General features: G+C 41.5%; 1 long non-coding RNA gene across 1 annotated transcript; it reads right to left on the reverse strand.

Moving 5' to 3' along the window:
* Positions 1 to 1473: 1473 nt before the first annotated feature.
* Positions 1474 to 2774, reverse strand: LOC145552113 (uncharacterized). Its single transcript, XR_014088064.1, has 2 exons — positions 1754 to 2774; positions 1474 to 1513 (listed from the first exon to the last, which is right to left on the reverse strand). It is a non-coding gene; the product is annotated as an uncharacterized LOC145552113 (long non-coding RNA).
* Between the last annotated feature and the right edge of the window lie 18330 nt (positions 2775 to 21104).

The raw sequence follows: 21104 nt of genomic DNA on the forward strand, positions 1-21104 counted from the left end.
CTTCATAGCGAGTCCCACTGGTCTCACCTCTGACCTCCAGGGCTTCATAGCGAGTCCCATTGGTCCCCCTCTGACCTCCAGGGCTTCATAGCGAGTCCCACTGGTCCCCCTCTGACCTCCAGGGCTTCATAGCGAGTCCCACTGGTCTCACCTCTGACCTCCAGGGCTTCATAGCGAGTCCCACTGGTCTCACCTCTGACCTCCAGGGCTTCATAGCGAGTCCCATTGGTCCCCCTCTGACCTCCAGGGCTTCATAGCGAGTCCCACTGGTCTCCCCTCTGACCTCCAGGGCTTCATAGCGAGTCCCACTGGTCCCCCTCTGACCTCCAGGGCTTCATAGCGAGTCCCACTGGTCCCCCTCTGACCTCCAGGGCTTCATAGCGAGTCCCACTGGTCTCCCCTCTGACCTCCAGGGCTTCATAGCGAGTCCCACTGGTCCCCCTCTGACCTCCAGGGCTTCATAGGATTTCTAGGCCCTTGTCTTGGGACAAAAGATTTCTGATGTGTGCAAATAAAAGTTTATGTTTGACAAATAACTTTTTAAGTTCACGGGACAAAAATTAGTTATTTAATTTTAAAAAGATTTTTTAACAAAACTTTTTGTTTAAAAAAAAAAAATCATTACAATTCCAAAAGTTTTGATTACAATTTTATTTTACTTAACTGAGGTTTTTTTTCTTCTTCATTGAATAATTGGGAAACAAATTTAACTCCATACTCTGCGAACCAGACCCTAAACTTGCTTAAAGTTTAGAATAAACTGATATAACACCATCCAACTAGCAATAACTGTAAGCGAACAGGGAAATGATCAGCTCAGACACCCAAGATGCTGGCATCCCTGTCCTGAGGTTTCATTTCGTTGAGACGAGGTGAAAAGGATCCTGAGGGTGGGGAGGAGGCAGGGGGATGAGCTGCTCATCAGGCCCATCCAACAGCTCCAACACCAACAAGAAAAGTAGAAAACGTTGTCAATAATAATCTGGATGAATTGTGACTGTGACAAAAAGTATTTCAAATGCAAAGACAGAATTTAAGAAATATAATGATACTTGACATTTGGACTATTTCACACATTCGGAGGTGGTCTTGACCTCATTCCTGGGGGGCAAACTGGGGAAGCGATTATGGGTGTTTATTCCGGCGGCTAGCAGAAGTAGCATTATTTCATCCCCCCCCTTGGAAGTGTAAAGGGGTGCAGGTTTTAATGTTGTTATCTTCTCTTTCTTATCGTTTATTCAATGTTACATGACTCTGTTTCTGTTTTTAATTATGTAAAGCACTTTGAAATGCCTTGCTGCTGAAATGTGCTATACAAATAAAATTTGATTGTACTTTGTAGTTGTTTTTTTTTGCTAATCTATATTCATGATAGAAGTTACATCTCTTGTCGGTTATTGTGCCGTTACTGGTGCATATCTGATGCAAAGGCTTTCTAACGCCTTTCTCATGTCACGACTCTGAAGACCGAAGGACGTTGTCAGCAGGTTTAATGACAATAAAAAGGGTAAAACTGAAATCAAGACAAAAAATACAGTAAATATGCGATCATATGCAGCATAAAATACACTACATTCAATTTCTACCGATCATCACATCTATATGCGTACATCTAGGCTACCAATTGCACACCTGATAACCTCACGATAACCTCGCATCTAATTAACATAAACATACTCTACCTTAAAACAACACATTAGAGCGCGATCGCTAGACAGAAACAATGTTACAAAGTTACAAACTTAATACATACCGGCAATGCAACCATACATGAAAGATTTCAACAGTAACTTACACTAACGGTGTCTATTTCTACCGTTTAATAAAGTTTTGTTTTGAACAACAAAAAACTTACTACGTTGTAGTACCTGAAAATAACATGAAAGGACAGGCTTTCTCCCTTTTTTCTTGTATACGTACTAAAAACAACATTTATAACTTCAAAACGGAACAGTTATAATACAATATTTAGTCAAACTGGTTTACGGACACGCCGTCTGCTACCAGAGAGCTGCTCAGTACAGATTATCGTAATTGTGAGTTTAATCACGGGGAGCGACGGGAACAAGATCGTTAAGTTTTGTAACGGATTGACCGCTAGCAGCTCGTTTCTCTGAAGAACTGACAGTAATAAAGAGAAAGCAGAGAAGATCTGAGATCTGGCATAGATCTGAGTTGTTCTGACAGTATGAAACACCAGAGCTACACAATAATAGCTTGGTGTGATGTGAATTTAATTTTTGTTTGAATTTTAAAAAATAATACAGTTCATGATCTGAGTATTTATCATTATGATTGGGCCTGGAATGTTTATTTATAAGACAAAATAAAATATCTGGATTTATTTAAACCATTAGAACCAGAACCTTGAGGTTCTCCGTTGCTGAGTGTCGATTGCAAATCAGCAGAGAAATAACTGCAGCTGCTGCGCTCCAGATCGTGCACAACAGCTGAATCTCCCCACTGGACTAGAACCGAACTGAATTAACCTGTTAGAGAGCAACTTGCCACTGGACAGTGTCGTAAGATGCCCTCCTGGAGCTCGGACAACTGTTGTGCTGTTCGTGGCTGTACTCTAATAATCGGACCACATTTAGTTTGTGGCTGCAGCAAATTCAAGATAACCCACATCTGCATTTGAAGCAACCGAGTCAGTGAAGTAGCTACATATGCTAGTGCGGTGTTTCCCAACCCTGGTCCTCAAGGCTCACTGACCTGCATGTTTTAGATGTACCCCTGCTTCAACACATCCCATTCAGATGATTGCAATTCAGCAAAACCCTGTTAATCAGCCATCAATTGAAATCATGTGTGCTGAAGCAGAGGAACATCTAAAACATGCAGGTCGGTGAGCCTTGAGGACCAGGGTTGGGAAACACCGTGCTAGTGTGACTTGAAGAATTGTGTATGTTTACTGGTTATTTTAAAAAGGTTTGGGGTTGCGGCTTATAGTCTGGTGCGTCTTATAGTCCGGAAAATATGGACTATATGAAATACTATTTATGAAATAGTGTTATTTTTTTTGGATTTGTTTCTGTGAAGAACCCAGAGAGGGTTATTTGATTGTGCTTTCTGGAAAACAATACATTTTTACCTTTAGGCACTCCTGCAATCGTCACATTTTTTCTGTTACAAACTGACTCCGGCCCCCAGCAGAGAAGGGAAAAGTTATGTGGCCCTCACAGGAAAAAGTTTGGGGACCCCTGATCTGTACTGAGCAGCTCTCTGATAGCAGACGGCGTGTCCGTAAACAAGTTTTACTAAATATTGTATTATTACCGAAAAGAGATGTAACTTCTATCATGAATATAGATTAGAAAAAACCCTACAAATTAAATACAATGAAATAATGCTACGACTGTTGGTGTGGACAGAGACGAGGACTCTAAAACTCACTAACGAGTTGGAATCGATCTTGGAGAAGTTGGTAGTTTTGATTCAGTGGAAAGATCAAACTAATTTGGATGACTGGGAACTGAGATGTATCGGAGAGACTTTAGGCAAGATTGAAATTTTTAATCTTCCCGACCTAAAACATTCCGTTTCTGAATTGGCTTTCCCCGTGTGGCCTTGGAAGGGCTGCATATTTCCAATCAAGATATGCAAACACAATGCTCTTCCCTCCTCACCCCCTCCTATATCCATGCAGCTGTGGAGCTGAGCTCTCCTAAGGACATCATTCCTCAATAAAAAACACCTCTATCGGACTTTGCCAGGAGGCTCATGCACCTGGTTTCATGGCTCTTTGACATCACCGCCTTCACTCATATCTTTGTTTTGCCCCTTTGTTTTGTCTGAATGTTGCCTTTTGCCCTAATGTGTCCTTTCCTCTTTTTTGTGCTCTTTCCTTTGGTTTGTTATTTTGTTTGTATTTCCATTTAATGCATGTAAAGCACTTTTGAATCTCCTTGTTGCTGAAAATGTGCTATATAAATAAAATTACCTTACCTATTGAAATTACTAACGTGTTTGCTGTTTTTGATTTGATTTACTAATTTGTTTTCTTTTGCATTGCATGTTTTGTTTAATTATCTTCTGGAATAATTGAGATTGTCCTTTGTTTCACATGTTCCCTTTTGTTCCAGGGACCGAGTAATAGGCCTGAAGCCATGTTTTAAAAGAGAGATGTTTTAAGGAAATTATTTAATAAAATATTGTGTACAATTTATTCTGTGTTCTGGTGCATCTCGTTTAAAAAGACCTCCCCCTGCTGGTCACATATATATAACTGGTTTAGGACACTCATAATGCAATAAAGAGTAAACTCTAGAAATAAACCTCATGCATAAATTTGTCCATTTCAGTGAGCTTGGTGAAAGCCAACGTATCCCTCAAAAATGATCTTAATTGAAGTTAACAAAAAGGTGATACTTGACAAATTACATTTTCCTCTTGGCAGTTCAGAAATCTTAAAGAATCTCAGGACAGACTCCTAGTGCATGAATCCTAATATGATGCCACGCTTCCAGAATCTTACCGTTCACAGTCAAAGGGATCTGTTCATTTTTCTATAAAGGTGATTTAGGTGACAGTCCTAGGTACTCACTGCTTCAGCTGGAGGCAAAAGACTAGTTTTTTCTTCACTGTTGATGCATGCCTGGTATGAGGGATTGATGTAGTCAATGACAGCACAAGTGTTATGTGTTCGTCCAGGAGGAGTGAATGCTGCAAGTCAGTGACTCGATGCAATCTGCTGAGCTTCCTTAGATAGAAACTTTTTAATCTACTTTGAATAAGTAATTGAGCGTACTGTACTGATTGATACCTGGGGCCAATTGGAATGTATGTGATTGAATTTAAATTGTAACTTCCTTTGCAAAGAGCCTTGAGATGACATTTGTTAAGATTTGGTGCTATATCCATCCATCCATTTTCTTCCGATTATCCGGGGTCGGGTCGCAGGGACTCTACTCTGAGTCCCTCCCGGATGACCGAGCTTCTCTCTTAAGGGAGAGCCCAGCCACCCTGCGGAGGAAACCCATTTCGGCCGCTTGTATCCATGATCTCGTTCTTTCGGTCATGACCCAAAGCTCATGACCATAGATGAGGGTGGGAACGTAGATCGACTGGTAAATTGAGAGCTTCGCTTTTTGGCTCAGCTCTCTCTTCACCACGACGGACCGGTACAGCGCCCGCTTCACAGTAGACGCTGCCCCAATCCGCCTGTCAATCTCCCGCTCCCTTCTTCCCTCATTCGTGAACAAGATCCCCAGATACTTAAAACTCCTCCACTTGAGGCAGGACGACCCCCCTGACCCGGAGAAGGCACTCTACACTTTTCCGGCTCAAGACCATGGTACCAAGACATGTGTCCACCAACGGGTTCAAGGGTTGCCGCTGCGACAGGCACCAACGACCTTGCGGCCGCAGCTCCGATAGGCCGCCTCGGCAATAGAGGTACGGAACATGGTCCACTCAGACTCAATGTCCCCCACCTCCCTCGGGACGTGCTCGAAGTTCTGCCGGAGATGAGAGTTGAAGCTCCGTCTCACAGGGGACTCTGCCAGACGTTCCCAGCAGACCCTCACTACACGTTTGGACCTTCCAGGTCTGACCGGCTTCCTCTCCCACCACCGGAGCCAACTCACCACCAGGTAGTGGTCAGTGGACAGCTCCGCACCTCTCTTCACCTGAGTGTCCAAGACATACGGCCGCAAATCCGATGACAAAGTCAATCATCGAACTGTGGCCTAGGGTGTCCTGGTGCCAAGTGCCCATATGGACGCCCTTATGCCTGAACATGGTGTTCGTGATGGACAATCCGTGACGAGCACAGAAGTCCAACAACAGCACACCACTCGAGTTCAGATTGAATTGGATTGATCTACAAAGGTGAAATTTTCTAATGGGATGATTTAAATTTTGTCATAGTTTATCCTGAAACAGAACCATAGAGGTCCAATTGATCCCACAGCCAAGAAGGAGAGTGAAAAGGGTCTGTTAGATATAGGAGGACTTCATCGGCTAATAAATTAATTTTATGAATTTCTTGACCAATCTCTATATCTTTTAGTTTAGGACCTCTTCTTATTGCCTGAGCCAGATGTTCAGCAGCTAAAACAACTTGGAGATAGTGGGCAGCCTTGTCAACTAGATCTCTTTAGAGAGACTGCTGATGAGACAGCAAAAAACCAGACATAAAAGACTTTTTTGGGAAAGCGGTGTCATGTTTCTGGCCCGTCTGCCTGCTTTGTTTTTCTCCTCAGCACTCACCTCTCCCATCAAGCTCATCTGGTTCGCCTGCATGCTGCTGTGCTGGAGCACAATCGGGCTCATGTCTTCCACCTGTTCACCAGCAGTAATAGTCAGCTCTCTGGCAGGCAGACGGTGCCAGATTTTTGAAAGCCTTGGTGTGAGTAGATATCCAGCATTTCCTCCTGACCTGACCATGATCTCGAACATGTTTTTGTCCCTTGGATTTTCCTGCCCTGTCTAGCCCACGTCGGATTCTTCACTGGCCTCTGTTTTCGGGTCTCGACCCAGTTTCTGCCTTTTGACCTCTGCCTCCTGTCTCGCCCCTGGATTTGTCTGCCTGATATTGCCTGCACGTGTTGGACCCTTTTCTGTGCCCTGACCACTGCTCTTCGCCTCTCCCTCAGATAAGTTTTGCCTTGTCCTGCTATCCTGATCCTGCCTCAACCCCTTGACCTCCTAGTTCTGTTGCTCCCCGGATGTGTCACCTGTTACCAACCACTGTGCTACCTGGACTCCTCATCCTTCACAACACTTTTAAGAAGGTTAGTGGTTTTTCTTATTCAACTTTGACCCCCAAGACTACAACCCACTAATTAGCTTCCTGTCCCATTGCCAGTGGTTGCCTGTTCCATATCCTGATCCTCAATAAAGATCTTGTTTTTTTTCTGATTTGTGTCTGACTGAAATTTCGGGTCCTCAGTTCTGAGCATTACAAGCTGCAATATGTGAAGATGCTTTCCACACAATAGAGGTAAAGGGCCAGCAGGAGTTCTAAGAAGAGTTGGTTGGTCTGTCATAAGAGTTGAGGGAGGAAAGTCTTTGCTGCACCTTTTATGATGCTGGATTTGGAGCTCTAGACAACATGTGAACAGTGGTGTAGAGGAAATGTAACGGCTAGAAGTAGTACACAGGTGGCATCCTATGTCTGTGCCACTATTTCTTCCTCGGCCTCACAGCTGGATTTCACACAACTGTAACCGTGGAGGTCACTTGGAAATCCAGATTCAGTGATTTGGATCGGGGAGTGAACACTTTTGGCAATATTGTGTCTTTGCAAATGAAGACGTCGTTTTAAGGATTTAATTTGCCTTTCGTTGTCGTAGGCCATCAGCTCATCGTAGCAGAGATAATTGATGACAGCCACAGCAAAGCAGTCTCCCAGCACATTCACCATAGTGTTGAAATGGGCTCTGAAGAGCACAGAGCAAGGGAAGAAGCATGCTGTCAGACTCAACTATGTGTTCTTGAAGGTTTATGTCCCTCACTCTACAACAACCAGCTGCATCAGCTCTTCTATCTAGTGACGCATTCAGGGTCAATCAAACCATAAACAAGTGATGGGTGATATGCAGATATCAAGGTAAAAATGTCTATTGTGCTGCTTCTCTTCTATCATTTCTATCACTATATGCTCTACTGCTTTCAATGGGCTGCTTTTCTCCTTTTTTGCAGTAACTGAACATGGACATTTTCTGGGGCCTCATGCATAAAGCAGCGTGCGCCACAAAAAATGTGCGGTGCCATATTTTACGCACGAGTCGGCATGTACAAAAATGAACATTGCATCAAAGTTTGTGTAAATATACGCACACTTTTTCGCTGGTGTGAAAATGTGCGGGAGCCACGCGAATTTTTTTTGTGAACAATATCAAACTACAAATTGTCAAAACTCAGCTAAATACACTGAAATCTGACTATTCAGTTATTTAGACCAAGAAGCACCAAACCTGATGTTTTCATGATTTTATACCGCATTTATCCTCGCACAATAACTTGACACGCAGGAAAAATAAAGAAAATAATAATATGTGAAAACTTCACTCGAATGTAAATAGTACATTTCCTCAGTTTTTGTCTCATAATGATGTAACACATTGGTCTGTGCGCCGGAGCGCATAAAATACACCTATGGAATAATTTCATTCTCACTAAAGAAAACGGGTTTGGATCAGCAGACTAACTCCAAAGAGGTCAGGTTTGATTATTTTCAGGTGATCAAGGTGTGTAGACAATCACACGTACAAAGCTGCGCAAAGGGGCACACCTTCGTGCTGTGTCCCAGTTACGCCGCACAACGTAATTGTAGCGCAGCGCTTTGGCTCTGATGGAGAACATCCCCAATGGAAGGATTCAGAGGGAGCGATTGATCACAGATCGTATTGATCTGCTGGGAAATGTTAATGATAGTTGTTTAGATTGCCTGAACTGATCATCCTGGATGAAAAATTCAGCAATTTTTGAATAAAATCATCAGATTTGGTCACGTTAAATGAAAAGTAGGTACTTTATAGTACAAACCAGTGTGAAAATATCTTTATAAATGATTTTATTATATATTTTTCCATGATGACCTCCTCTGACTGCACATCACTAATATATACAGGTCCTTCTAAAAAAATTAGCATATTGTAATAAAGTTCATTATTTTCCACAATGTAATGATAAAAATTAAACTGTCATATATTTTAGATTCATTGCACACCAACAGAAATATTTCAGGTCTTTTATTGTTTTAATACTGATGATTTTGGCAAACAGCTCATGAAAAACCAAAATCCCTGTCTCAAAAACTTAGCATATTTCATCCGACCAATAAAAGAAAAGTGTTTTAATACCAAAAAAGTCAACCTTCAAATAATTATGTTCCGTTATGCATCAATACTTGGTAGGAAATCCTTTTGCAGCCTTCAAGGCGGCATGGAGGCCATCAGCCTGTGGCTCTGCTGAGGTGTTATGGAGCCCAGGATGCTTCGATGGCCTTAAAGCTCATCCAGAGTTTTGGGTCTTGGTCTCTCAACTTTCTCTTCACAACATCCCACAGATTCTCTATGGGGTTCCGGTCAGGAGAGTTGGCAGGCCAACAGTAACACCATGGTCAATATATCAGTGGTTTTGGCTCTGTGAGCAGGTGCCAGGTTGTGCTGAAAAATGAAATCTTCATCTCCATAAAGATTTTCAGCAGATGGAAGCATGAAGTGCTCCAAAACCTCCTGATAGCTGCTGCATTGACCTGCCCTTGATAAAACACAGTGGACCAACACCAGCAGCTGACGTGGCTCCCCAGACCATCGCTGACTGTGGGTACTGGACACTGGACTTCTGGCCTTTTGGCATTTCCTTCTCCCCAGTCTTCCTCCAGACTCTGGCACCTTCATTTCCAAATGACATGCAAAATTTGCTTTCATCAGAAAAAAGTACTTTGGATCACTGAGCAACAGTCCAGTGCTGCTTCTGCCGCTGTTTCTGGTTCAAAAGTGTCTTGACCTTTGACCTGGGGAATGCAGCTCCTGTAGCCCATTTCCTGCACAGTGGCTCTGGATGTTTCTACTCCAGACTCAGTCCACTGCTTCCCCCAAGGTCTGGAATAGGCCCTTTTCCACCATCTTCCTCAGGGTCTGGTCACCTCGTCTCATTGTGCAGCTTTTTCCTTCCCACTGAGGAGCCTTGATGCTCTGCAAACAGCCTATTGGTTCAGAAATGTCTTTCTGTGTCTCACCTCTTGCTTGAGGGCATCAATGATGGCCTTCTGGACAGCAGTCAGGTCAGCAGTCTGACCCATGATTGCGGTTTTGAGTAATGAACCAGGCTGGGAGTTTTTAAAAGCCTCAGGAATCTTTTGCAGGTGTTTAGAGTTACTTCGTTGATTCAGATGATGAGGTTAACAGCTCGTTCAGAGAACCTTTGCATGATATACTAATTTTGGGTTTTCATGAGCTTTATGCCAAAATCATCAGTATTAAAACAATAAAAGACTTGAAATAATTCTGTTGGTGTGCAATGAATCTAAAATATATACAGTTTAATTTTTATGGAAAATAATGAACTTTATCACAATATGCTAATTTTTTGAGAATTAGCATATTGTGCATATATAGCATATTCTGATTGACCCGATGAGGGTCCCCGTTGTCAATCAGTGTTGCTTCCTAAGTGGACAGTTTGATTTCACAGAAGTTTGATTTACTTGGAGTTATATTGTGTTGTTTAAGTGTTCCCTTTATTTTTTTGAGCAGTATATATATACACACACACACACACACACACATATATATCCTCCTGAGAACCGAAGAAAAAAAGTCTTCCAATTTCTGTTTTTTGTGTGATTTCCTACCTATTTAGGCCAAAATGAACAACTTAGCATTTTATTATTTTTTAATTAAAATTTTACAGCATGTCCACTGTAGTTGATGTCAGGTCTATGTCAGTCTAAATTATGACAGAATTCAAAATATGTACAGATTATTGTTAATGAATAACATTAACCCAACAAGAGGTCAAATTTGAAAAAATCAATTAAATAACCGTTCTGGTTGCAGTCTATTGCTTGCTATTATCAGTGATAATGCATTCAATGCATTATCACTGATAAGTGTTTGTTTCTCTTTATTATATAATGTTTCGTACGTTTTTCTGCGTTTAACTATTTCTAATATCTTTCACTAATAGCACTAATTCATATCAAAATGTTCAGAAGAAGCTGAACGTTTAAAATAAAACTTTTTCATAAATATTTCATTCTTAAAGAATACAAAATGGGAAGGGATTACATCAAGTTATAAAATAAGATTGTAACGCGAAGCCAAACGTAGAGGGAGGAGCCTAAGGGTGGAAGAGACTTACTCTAGTCGAAATGTCGCGTTGAGACGCACACTTTTCTTTTTTCAATAAAAAAACTTTTACTTTTTTTTTTTACAGAACATTTAATTTTTTTCACGTTAATTTTAATCTTAAATTTTATTTCATTTTCATATCATTTTTTTTTTCAAAAAAATTAAAAATTAACGGCCACCCAGGTGAGATTTAACGGGCACTTTTAAATTGGTGGTGCCCGATAAAATAATAATAATAAATCCAATAACTAACTTCTACATTTGTAGAAATGTCTAACTTGTACATTTTAATGGTATTTCAGCTTTAAAGGACGTACCGGTTCCAACGGTAAGTTAAAGCAGGTGCGTCTGCCCAACGTTAAAGCCTTCGTTGAGCGGAGGCGGGTTGCACTGATAAACTGAAATACAGTTAAATATATTTAATATTTCAAAAGCAGCTGTTTACCAACTACTACCGAAATAGCTGCAGCAGGTAAACGGCTGGCAAACTAACGCAACAGCTGTTAGCTCAGAATTATGGGCCCCCATTAAAGTGTGGGGTTCAGCAGATGGCACAGTTGACTGTTGATGGGGTTTGTAATTGACATTTATTGCAATTTAGTTTCTCTTTATCTTTCCCCATAGGATGGCTTTAACTAAAGTATTGTCATACAAACCTGACACACCATTTTTCAAACCGCCCCCAGTCAACATAAGGATCTTACAAATAAAAGAGGAGGCCGCAGTTCGATGATTGACTTTGTCATCGGATTTGCGGCCGTATGTCTTGGACACTCAGGTGAAGAGAGGTGCGGAGCTGTCCACTGACCACTACCTGGTGGTGAGTTGGCTCCGGTGGTGGAAGAGGAAGCCGGTCAGACCTGGCAGGCCCAAACGTGTAGTGAGGGTCTGCTGGGAACGTCTGGCGGAGTCCCCTGTGAGACGGAGCTTCAACTCTCATCTCCGGCAGAACTTCGAACACGTTCCGGGGGAGGTGGGGGACATTGAGTCTGAGTGGACAATGTTCCGTACCTCCATTGCCGAGGCGGCCTATCGGAGCTGCGGCCGCAAGGTTGTTGGTGCCTGTCGCGGCGGCAACCCTCAAACCTGTTGGTGGACACCTTTGGTGTCAGAGTCTGGTCCGCATTGCCGGCAGTAAGTCGGGCTCGTTTCCAGTGAGAGTTGGACTCCGCCAAGGCTGCCCTTTGTCACCGATTCTGTTCATTACTTTTATGGACAGAATTTCCAGGCGCAGCCGAGGTGTTGAGGGGATCCGTTTTGGTGGCCTTAGGATCGCATCTCTGCTTTTTGCGGATGATGTGGTCCTGTTGGCTTCATCAGATCGTGATCTGCAGCTCTCACTGGAGCGGTTTGCAGCCAAGTGTGAAGCGGCCGGGATGAGGCTCAGTGCCTCCAAATCCGAGGCCATGGTCTTGAGCCCGAAAAGGGTAGAGTGCCTTCTCCGGGTCAGGGGGGTCGTCCTGCCTCCACTTGAGGCAGGACGACCTCCACTTATCTGGGGATTTTGTTCACGAATGAGGGAAGAAGGGAGCGGGAGATCGACAGGCAGATTGGGGCAGCGTCTGCCATGAAGCGGCCGTTGTACCGGTCCGTCGTGGTGAAGAGAGCTGAGCCAAAAAGCGAAGCTCTCGATTTACCAGTCGATCTACGTTCCCACCCTCATCTATGGTCACGAGCTTTGGGTCATGACCGAAAGAACGAGATCACTGGTACAAGCGGCCGAAATGGGTTTCCTCCGCAGGGTGGCTGGGCTCTCCCTTAGAGATAGGGTGAGAAGCTCGGTCATCCAAGAGGGACTCAGAGTAGAGCCGCTGCTCCTCCACGTCGAGAGGAGCCAGTTGAGGCTCGGGCATCTGGTCAGGATGCCTCCTGGACGCCTCCCTGGTGAGGTGTCCTTCCAGCTTCTTCTGGCTGGGGAGAGGGAAGTCTGGGCCTCCCTTCTGAAGCTGCTGCCCCTGCGACCCGACCCCGGATAAGCGTCAGAAAATAGGCTACATTCTCAAAAACTAATTTCTAACAGATTCTAGTTTAACACAAAACCTCACTATTGAATGTGATGCACTTATTTAAACAATTTGAGCATAATTCAGAGATGAATGTTGACTTACAGGCTGGATATCAATGAAGCCTTCTGAACTTCCAGGTTGATGGGTCTGAAACTCTTCTCCCAAATGAGTAAGGTGGAGCAGGGAGGAGTACTGGCAGCAGCTGCAGGACTACATCTTCTTCCGTATCAAACATAATCTAGTGTTAAAATGTTACAGTAACTAAAAAGCATGAAAACATTTTAGAAAACATTTCTTCTGAGCTTCAATACCTTGAGGGAGCAGACTCATGTTCTTCACCATACAGAAGGTCTTCGTTGAGAACAAGGAGTTTGGGTTTTGCCTAATTCTCCTGAAGATCCTGGATGTAAAATTACAAAATCTATCAGAAAAGACAAAAATACAAATCAAGCTGATTGACTGAATTCAACCTCGTAGCTGTCTCACTGGAAATAAATATAACACTCAATAAAATAAAATGACATATTATTTAATTTGCAAGTAAAACTTAACCATTAGATATTGTCTGACTGAATTATTTTTTTGCTTTTAACTCGTAGCCGAAAACCAGCGGGAGTTTGAAAGCAATGTGCCGGGAGACCGTCATTCTCTCTCGGCTTAACGAGCCTTAACGAGACGGAACCGCGGCTGCAGTGAGAGCGGATAAGTCCGATCACGTTTGTAATTAAACCATATGTAAATAAACCGAACACATAATTCAGGTTTACACAACTAATTGATCGCCTAATAACTTTGCAAAAGTTATTTTATTTTCCAAAAAGTATAATATACCCACTTTATTAATAGCTCTGCTCGCCCTCCTCCGCCATTCTGTTGGTGTTTGCGTCAGCCCGTTGAGGATGCGCGCGCATATTGCACCTTGCTAGTGAACTAAGCCCGCGAAAATCAGGAGACAAACCGTTAACTACCTTTTCTTTAAAATATACATCGATTTTTAAAAATTTGACTGTTAAGTTACAAATAAATATAATTGAGGTTATATTAAACAACTGAATTTAATTTACTTGACAAACTGTGCTTTTTCCCCTTCGTCATTTTTTAAAAACATTTTCAACAGCCATGTTGTAGCAACACCGATGCTCTTTGTCAGAGCAACCTACCGTAATAAACATTTTAAATAACCATACAAATAAATATCAAACATGTTCGAAATAAATTGTATTTATTAATAAAATCATATTCACGTTGAAACTTTATCTTCTTTTTACTTACACTGTCTTATTTCAAAGTTGATAAGTCTGATATGCAACGTTAACAGTCTTGTTGAAAATGGAGGCTTGTGAAGAGGTGCTGAAAGATGAAGAGAAGAAAATGATCAGCTCAAATTAAAAATGGAAACCAAATAATTTAACTTTTTAATATTTGTGAAAGTTATTCAGCACTAAGTTAGTGTTTGGCTTCTTCTAAGTTTCGTCTTTAACCCAACCGTTTGGGTAAATCTACCCAACAATTAACCCAACAGAAGTATTCAAGCTGTAGAATTCCGGTAAATTTCTGATCCAACTCTTGAGTTATGAATTTTGACCTAATATTTGGTCAAACTAACCCAACTATGACCCAATAGCTTCTACCCAGAAATTGGGTTATGAAAATAATAGAGGATTTTTTACTGTGCAAACTCGTCTGTTTAGTAGTTAAGTCATTTTAACCTTTTCTGTTTTAACATTTGGGATTTTACAAATCTGTAAATATTTCATTGTTTGTCTGAATCATAATTTTTTCATTTCAAATCTTAAAAAAACTTATTCTGAAACGAATGTTGATTTATTAACAACATAAAAATGGAGAAGAAAATTATCTCAAATTAAAAATAGAAACCAAATAATTTAACATATTTATGAACCATATTTTACACATGCTTAAATTCTTATACAAAATAATCCTAATTGTACAATATTGTAAACACGGGCATAATGGACTCATGAAGACATCCTCCGGTTCGCCGGGGTTCTGATCAGACCAGAACCAGGACAGTTCGGCTGCTTAGAGCCTGTTTAAAATAATATTTTAGATTATAAAACCTTCTGTAGTTAAATCTCGACATTTGCTGGACTTTATAACGCAGCCGGTTCCATGAAGCGACTTTAACGTGTTTTCTTTCTCTCTCACTGTTTCTCTCTTTATGACGTGCTTACGGGCATCCACGTTTGACATCACGGCGGTTTATCCTCCCCGCAATATCACCCCCTGACTTTATCCAAATATTTAAAAATATAAACATAAGTCTATTAAACGTGACTTATTAAAGGCGATTGTGGGCAACAAAGTTCCCGACACGTTCGCAAAAATCCTAAACGTTAAAGGACATTACAGTCCCGAACACACCAAGAATATAAATCAGCTAATTATGAAACGTGATGAATAAAGTCACTTCCAGCTTAGACTTTGACGACCCTAGAAGAAATTACATCAAGGAAGTACCTTATATGTACATAATGATGTAGTGTCTGAAACCTGTTAATCATAAGGGAACTTCTTATATTCCAGGCTAGTCAGAAATCCAACAAAGTAGCCGTTGTCAACACAGTTGAGTCAAAATCTAAGCTCAAAGGTCTTAAAGGTAGAATCAGGAGATTTTTTGGGATAATCTTAGGAAATCTGTTGGGAAACCATCCATAGTTAAGCGTTTTTTCAGAGGCCTAGGTAAAGCCTTATGAAAACCCTTAAAAGACACAAGTCCATCCAATATGTGCAGAGTCCAGGCTGCCGAGACAAGATCACCTGGGATGAAACTGAAGATTCAGCAGTTGAGGAACCCTGCAATGGAGATCATGCAGGAGATGATGAAGCACCATCAGGTTCTTATTTAAAATCTCCCAACAGACATCCCTGAGGATATGATTCCCTCTGAGTCTGAACATGTTCCAGAGTCCAGCAGTGAACTGGAGGAAATCCAGGAAGAGCCTGAAGAGGTAAAGATGAGGAAAAATAACAATGAGAACCCTGGTCAGTGAGCTAATCCAGAGGATTATTGAAAAATCAGGACAGACCTACGCTAAAGAAACATTTAATGCCATCCATGATTGTCTGACTGTTCAAGAAAATCTGGACTGAAATAGAAGATAGCGTCCTAAGCATGAGCACAAGGATAATTACAAGCCAGTGCACAGCTACTTTCACTGACCTCCTTGAGAAGTGGAATAAGGCTGAGGATATTCTCATATTCCTGGATTTAGAGCAGTCAACGTTTGAGGAAGCTGTCCGTCAACAATGCCATCGACTATCGGAAACCATGCTCAGATAACGTTGCAGACGTTCAGTTTGATGAAAAATACTTTCTATGTATTAGAGAGATTTTTCAAATGTTTATTCAGCTTTTTTTCAGGTTTGGTTCGCAGAGTATGGAGTTAAATTCGTTTGCCAATTATTCAATGAAAAAAAAAACTCAGTTAAGTAAAATAAAATTGTAATCAAAACTTTTGGAATTTTTTTTAAACAAAAGTTTTGTTAAATAAACTTTAAAATTAACTAATTTTTGTCTCGTGAACTTAAAAAGTTATTTGTCAAACATAAACTTTTATTTTCACACATCAGAAATCTTTTGTCCCAAGACAAGGGCCTAGAAATCCTATGAAGCCCTGGAGGTCAGAGGGGAGACCAATGGGACTCGCTATGAAGCCCTGGAGGTCAGAGGGGAGACCAGTGGGACTCGCTATGAAGCCCTGGAGGTCAGAGGGGAGACCAGTGGGACTCGCTATGAAGCCCTGGAGGTCAGAGGGGGGACCAGTGGGACTCGCTATGAAGCCCTGGAGGTCAGAGGGGGGACCAATGGGACTCGCTATGAAGCCCTGGAGGTCAGAGGGGGACCAGTGGGACTCGCTATGAAGCCCTGGAGGTCAGAGGGGGACCAATGGGACTCGCTATGAAGCCCTGGAGGTCAGAGGGGGGACCAATGGGACTCGCTATGAAGCCCTGGAGGTCAGAGGGGGACCAATGGGACTCGCTATGAAGCCCTGGAGGTCAGAGGGGGGACCAATGGGACTCGCTATGAAGCCCTGGAGGTCAGAGGGGGACCAATGGGACTCGCTATGAAGCCCTGGAGGTCAGAGGGGGACCAATGGGACTCGCTATGAAGCCCTGGAGGTCAGAGGGGGACCAATGGGACTCGCTATGAAGCCCTGGAGGTCAGAGGGGAGACAAATGGGACTCGCTATGAAGCCCTGGAGAAGTGTTTTGCCTTTTCTTCAATTGTTCTGTTTCCCATTTCAAGCTGCAGGTTTTTGTACATGTCAAAGATGGTGCCTTTCTTCTCTGGGGCTGTTTGTCTTCTCCAAAACTATGCTTTTCTGTTCCAGATTGGTCTTTTCCTTCTCTAGGCCAGTGTATTTCTGTTGCAAGGTGGTGTTTTTCTCCATAGACATCAATACGTAGACGCCTCATGGAGCGGGTCGGCCCGTTGCTGCAATACGTAACAGCATCCGCCATATTGAATGTGGAATATGTGCCAGTAAGCTAATACAACACATTAATATATTTGGCAATCAAAGAAATTACTAAAGACAGAGGTTCTAACTTTTTTTTTTAAACTTTATTTTTGATCATTTTTAAGGTTTTTTAATACACATACATGCTTGGAACATTCAGATCCCCCTTTAACAGAAAACACAGAGCATTCAATTTGACAGATGCAGTCATGTAATCAACAAAAAGCAGTAATTACATCTATTAACAATTGTTGTCGGTCGTTATAGAGGTTTCAGTTTTTTCCAATATTTGTTGTATTTGTGAGTAGCAAGTCTTAATGAGAAAGTCAGTCTCTCCATTGTGTGGATTTCCCCGACTATTTTCCTCCATTCCGAGTTCGTTGGCGGTTCCGGGCCCAACCACCTGCGGGTTATCGCTTTCCTTGCTCCTGCTAACAGTACCAAAAGCAGATATCTATCCGACTTCCTCAGTTTCTGGGGTAGATCACCCAGGAACACCACAGCAACATCATATCGCAAATTCAGGTTCATTTTAGCATTGATTTCTCCCATCACCTCCAACCAAAAGGGTGTAATCTTTGTACATTCCCAGAAGATATGAAAATGTCCCGCAGACTCTTTCCGAGGTTCTAACTTTTGATGTGATTATTTAATTGTTTTGGGGCATTTCTGAATAAAGAGCACAATGTTTTATTTGATAGAAATGATTCTGATCATTTTTATATTGAAATTGATGAACAGACACACTTTTACAGTGTTTTATTGAAGAATATATTTACATAATTTAATGTACATTTAACATTTCAAAACAAAAACAAATAATTTTTCTGTATTTATTTTTATACGTTATTGAGAAATTACTTTTGATTTATAAATCAGTCATTGTCAAACATTAAACTATATATTTTTCTTACTTTTTTCCAAAGAATAAATATTTATTACAGTTTGTCAACTCTGCTATTGACAGCAAAGAGTGAAAATAATTCTAACAGAGTAAATTATTTTTATTTCATTACATAAGCTACATTAATACACTAATGCTTCAGATTGATATATTTAAAAATACACAAAAAATGAAAGAATAAAACATTTATTTATTATACTGGGAACACTGGTCACAGGCTTCAGTCTGCTGGTCACACTGGGAGAACTCAATGACTTCTGAGACGTCCTGGTTCACAGGATAAAGCCAAGAATAAAAGAGAAATTATCCAAAAGTGTAATAGAAAATACATACGATATATGTTTTGTAGATGTTTCCTTCACATTCAGAAAAAGCCATTTTCAGCATGTTGGGCTCTGACTCGAAGCTGAGCTGGAAACAGACTGAAGACCAGCAGCTCCAGCTCTGATCCTGACTGATCTTTCCTCACTAAATCCTCTGGTTTTTAATTAACTTCTCCTCTAACAGCGGTTTTTCATCAGCTCTCTCTCATTAGAACACAGTGTGAAACGTTAGCTGCTATGCTAACAATCAGCGGTTATATTAGCTGCTATGCTAACAATCAGCGGTTATATTAGCTGCTATGCTAACAATCAGCAGTTATATTAGCTGCTACGCTAACAATCAGCGGTTATATTAGCTGCTATGCTAACAATCAGCGGTTATATTAGCTGCTATGCTAACAATCAGCGGTTACTTCGGGCCAATTTAGCTACATGGGAAATATTTTCCGGTTGTTTAGAAGCGAATTTCTGGCTGCAAAATCAAGTAATTCTGATCTTTCATCCTTACCTGGGGAAGGTAATCCTAATGAATCCAGTTTGTTTCGTAAAACGGTTGAAACAGGTCCACATAGCCCAGGACTTAAGGAGCTCCGATCGCCCTGCTGCCACATAGAAGATGGCGGACGCTGTTACGTACGACTCAGCGCTCCATGAGGCGTCTACGTATTGATGTCTACGTTTTTCTCCCTCAGGGCGATGTTTTCCTGCTTCAGTGTATTTTTTTCCTTCTTCAGGATGATGTTTTTCTGACTCAGGGTGGTGTTTAAATGCTTAAAGACAATGCATTTCTGCTCCAGAGTGATGTTTTTTACCTTCATGGCTGTGTTTCCCTGCTCCAGGGCAGTGTTTATCTGCTCCAAGATGCTGCTTTTTTGCTCCAAGGTGGCACTTTTTGCTCCAGAGCAGTCTCCTTCTTCAGTGTGGTGTTGCTCTCCATTAGTGTTCTGATTACGTTGGACAATTTTTTAAGTTCCTCGTCTTTCTCCAGAAGCAGGCTGTCCTTTTCAGGTGCAGGTTGCTCTATATTTTTAATTTCAATCATCTTCTCATTTTTTTCAGTCTGAGTCTGTCCGTTAATGGACGACAACACGCTGACTGTCTTCAAGATGCCAAATAGCTTCTGTGCCTGTCTACCAAAGGGTGTTGAGCTGATTTTCGTATTTTCTGAATCCGAAGATGACGCATTACTGTGCTGACTCATTTTTGTGTATAAAAATCCAAAAACTGTTCAATGTTTTGCACGCAATCACTCGTTAAAAGACAATCCTTCTTGCTCTGCAAGGTCTGCAATGGTAATGACCATAGAAATCAAGACTGCAGCCTTGTGACATCAATGCATCACTCTTTGGGCCATCTGTTAGTTATAATTTGGTTTTTCTTCCTTTGTAGCGCCTTTGCTCTTCCATCTGTTACAGCCCAGCTAATCACTTTCTCTTCTCTTATTTTTATTATGCAGATGTTTACAGGTAGTGGCCGGAAGAACGGCGATTGTTGACGGCTTGTTATTTTAGTTAAAGCCATCCTAGGGGCAAGTAAAGGACAGAAACAAAATGTCATTATTACAAACCCCGTCAACAGTCAACTCCTCAGCCCCACACTTTAACGGGGCAAAGGACACACATTGAAGCGAAGAAGCCGTTTACCGCCCAATAAACAGCAGGTTCAACTGAACAGGCAAATGGTTGAAGAGGTGTTCAACAGTTTACAGCAGGTAAACACCTGATAAACGGTTTAGCCGTTGAACCAAAATCTTAACCGGCTGTTTACCTGCAAGCTGCTATTCAACGGCTGGTAAACCGTTTTTTCCGAAGAAGTCACAGTTAGGCTTCGCCCAACGGTTGTTAATAAACAGGCATTCAGTTTAACTGTTGGGTAGTTCAGGGCTTAAAGTAAAAAAAAAAATCCTGAGCCTGAAACTTATAGTTATGATAGAAATTAACTATACCATTGCTATTGTCACAGTTTAATAAAAAGTGTCTTTGAATAGTGCAGACAATGGCTTCTAACAATACAATTAAGAAGCTACTTAAATAAGACTTCAGTACATTTCGACTTACATTTTGTTTTGAGTCGAAATGTAGCTTCTTACAATTGTTGTAAAAATTTCCGCCAATTTCCCGTCTTGTCCTCTTTCCTCTAGCCATTGGTGAAGAACACGGGAGCTAGAATTCTGATTGGCAGACATCTTTGTCTATTATCTACAGTTTAGTTGAGGGGGGCCGTTTGGTCCAATGCTCGCTTTGCTTGAAAGTCTGGCCCCCAGACGGAGCTCTTTACGCCTAAGTTTCAAACGTCTGACTAAATAAATCTTCCTTATTTTAATTGTAAGTAGTTCTTTAAATGTCCTGTGAGATGATATACTTACCCATGTATCCATAACAACCGGAACTTTCAATATCCAGCAAGTTATTTTCGCAATTTACCGTCTATTAAAGGAGTGCCCTCTGGATTAATTACACTCTCTGCAGCTGCAGCTGTGAAATTGCAGTATTAACCCGATATTTGCTGGAAAGTGCAACGTCTCCCCTTTCAGAAACTGTTGGAATTTTTCAGATAGCACTACATGTGGCGGAATTACGGTA

This window comes from Poecilia reticulata, chromosome 7 (assembly GCF_904066995.2).
Source record: "Poecilia reticulata chromosome 7, P_reticulata-male-v2, whole genome shotgun sequence".
NCBI classification, from domain to species: Eukaryota; Metazoa; Chordata; class Actinopteri; order Cyprinodontiformes; family Poeciliidae; genus Poecilia; species Poecilia reticulata.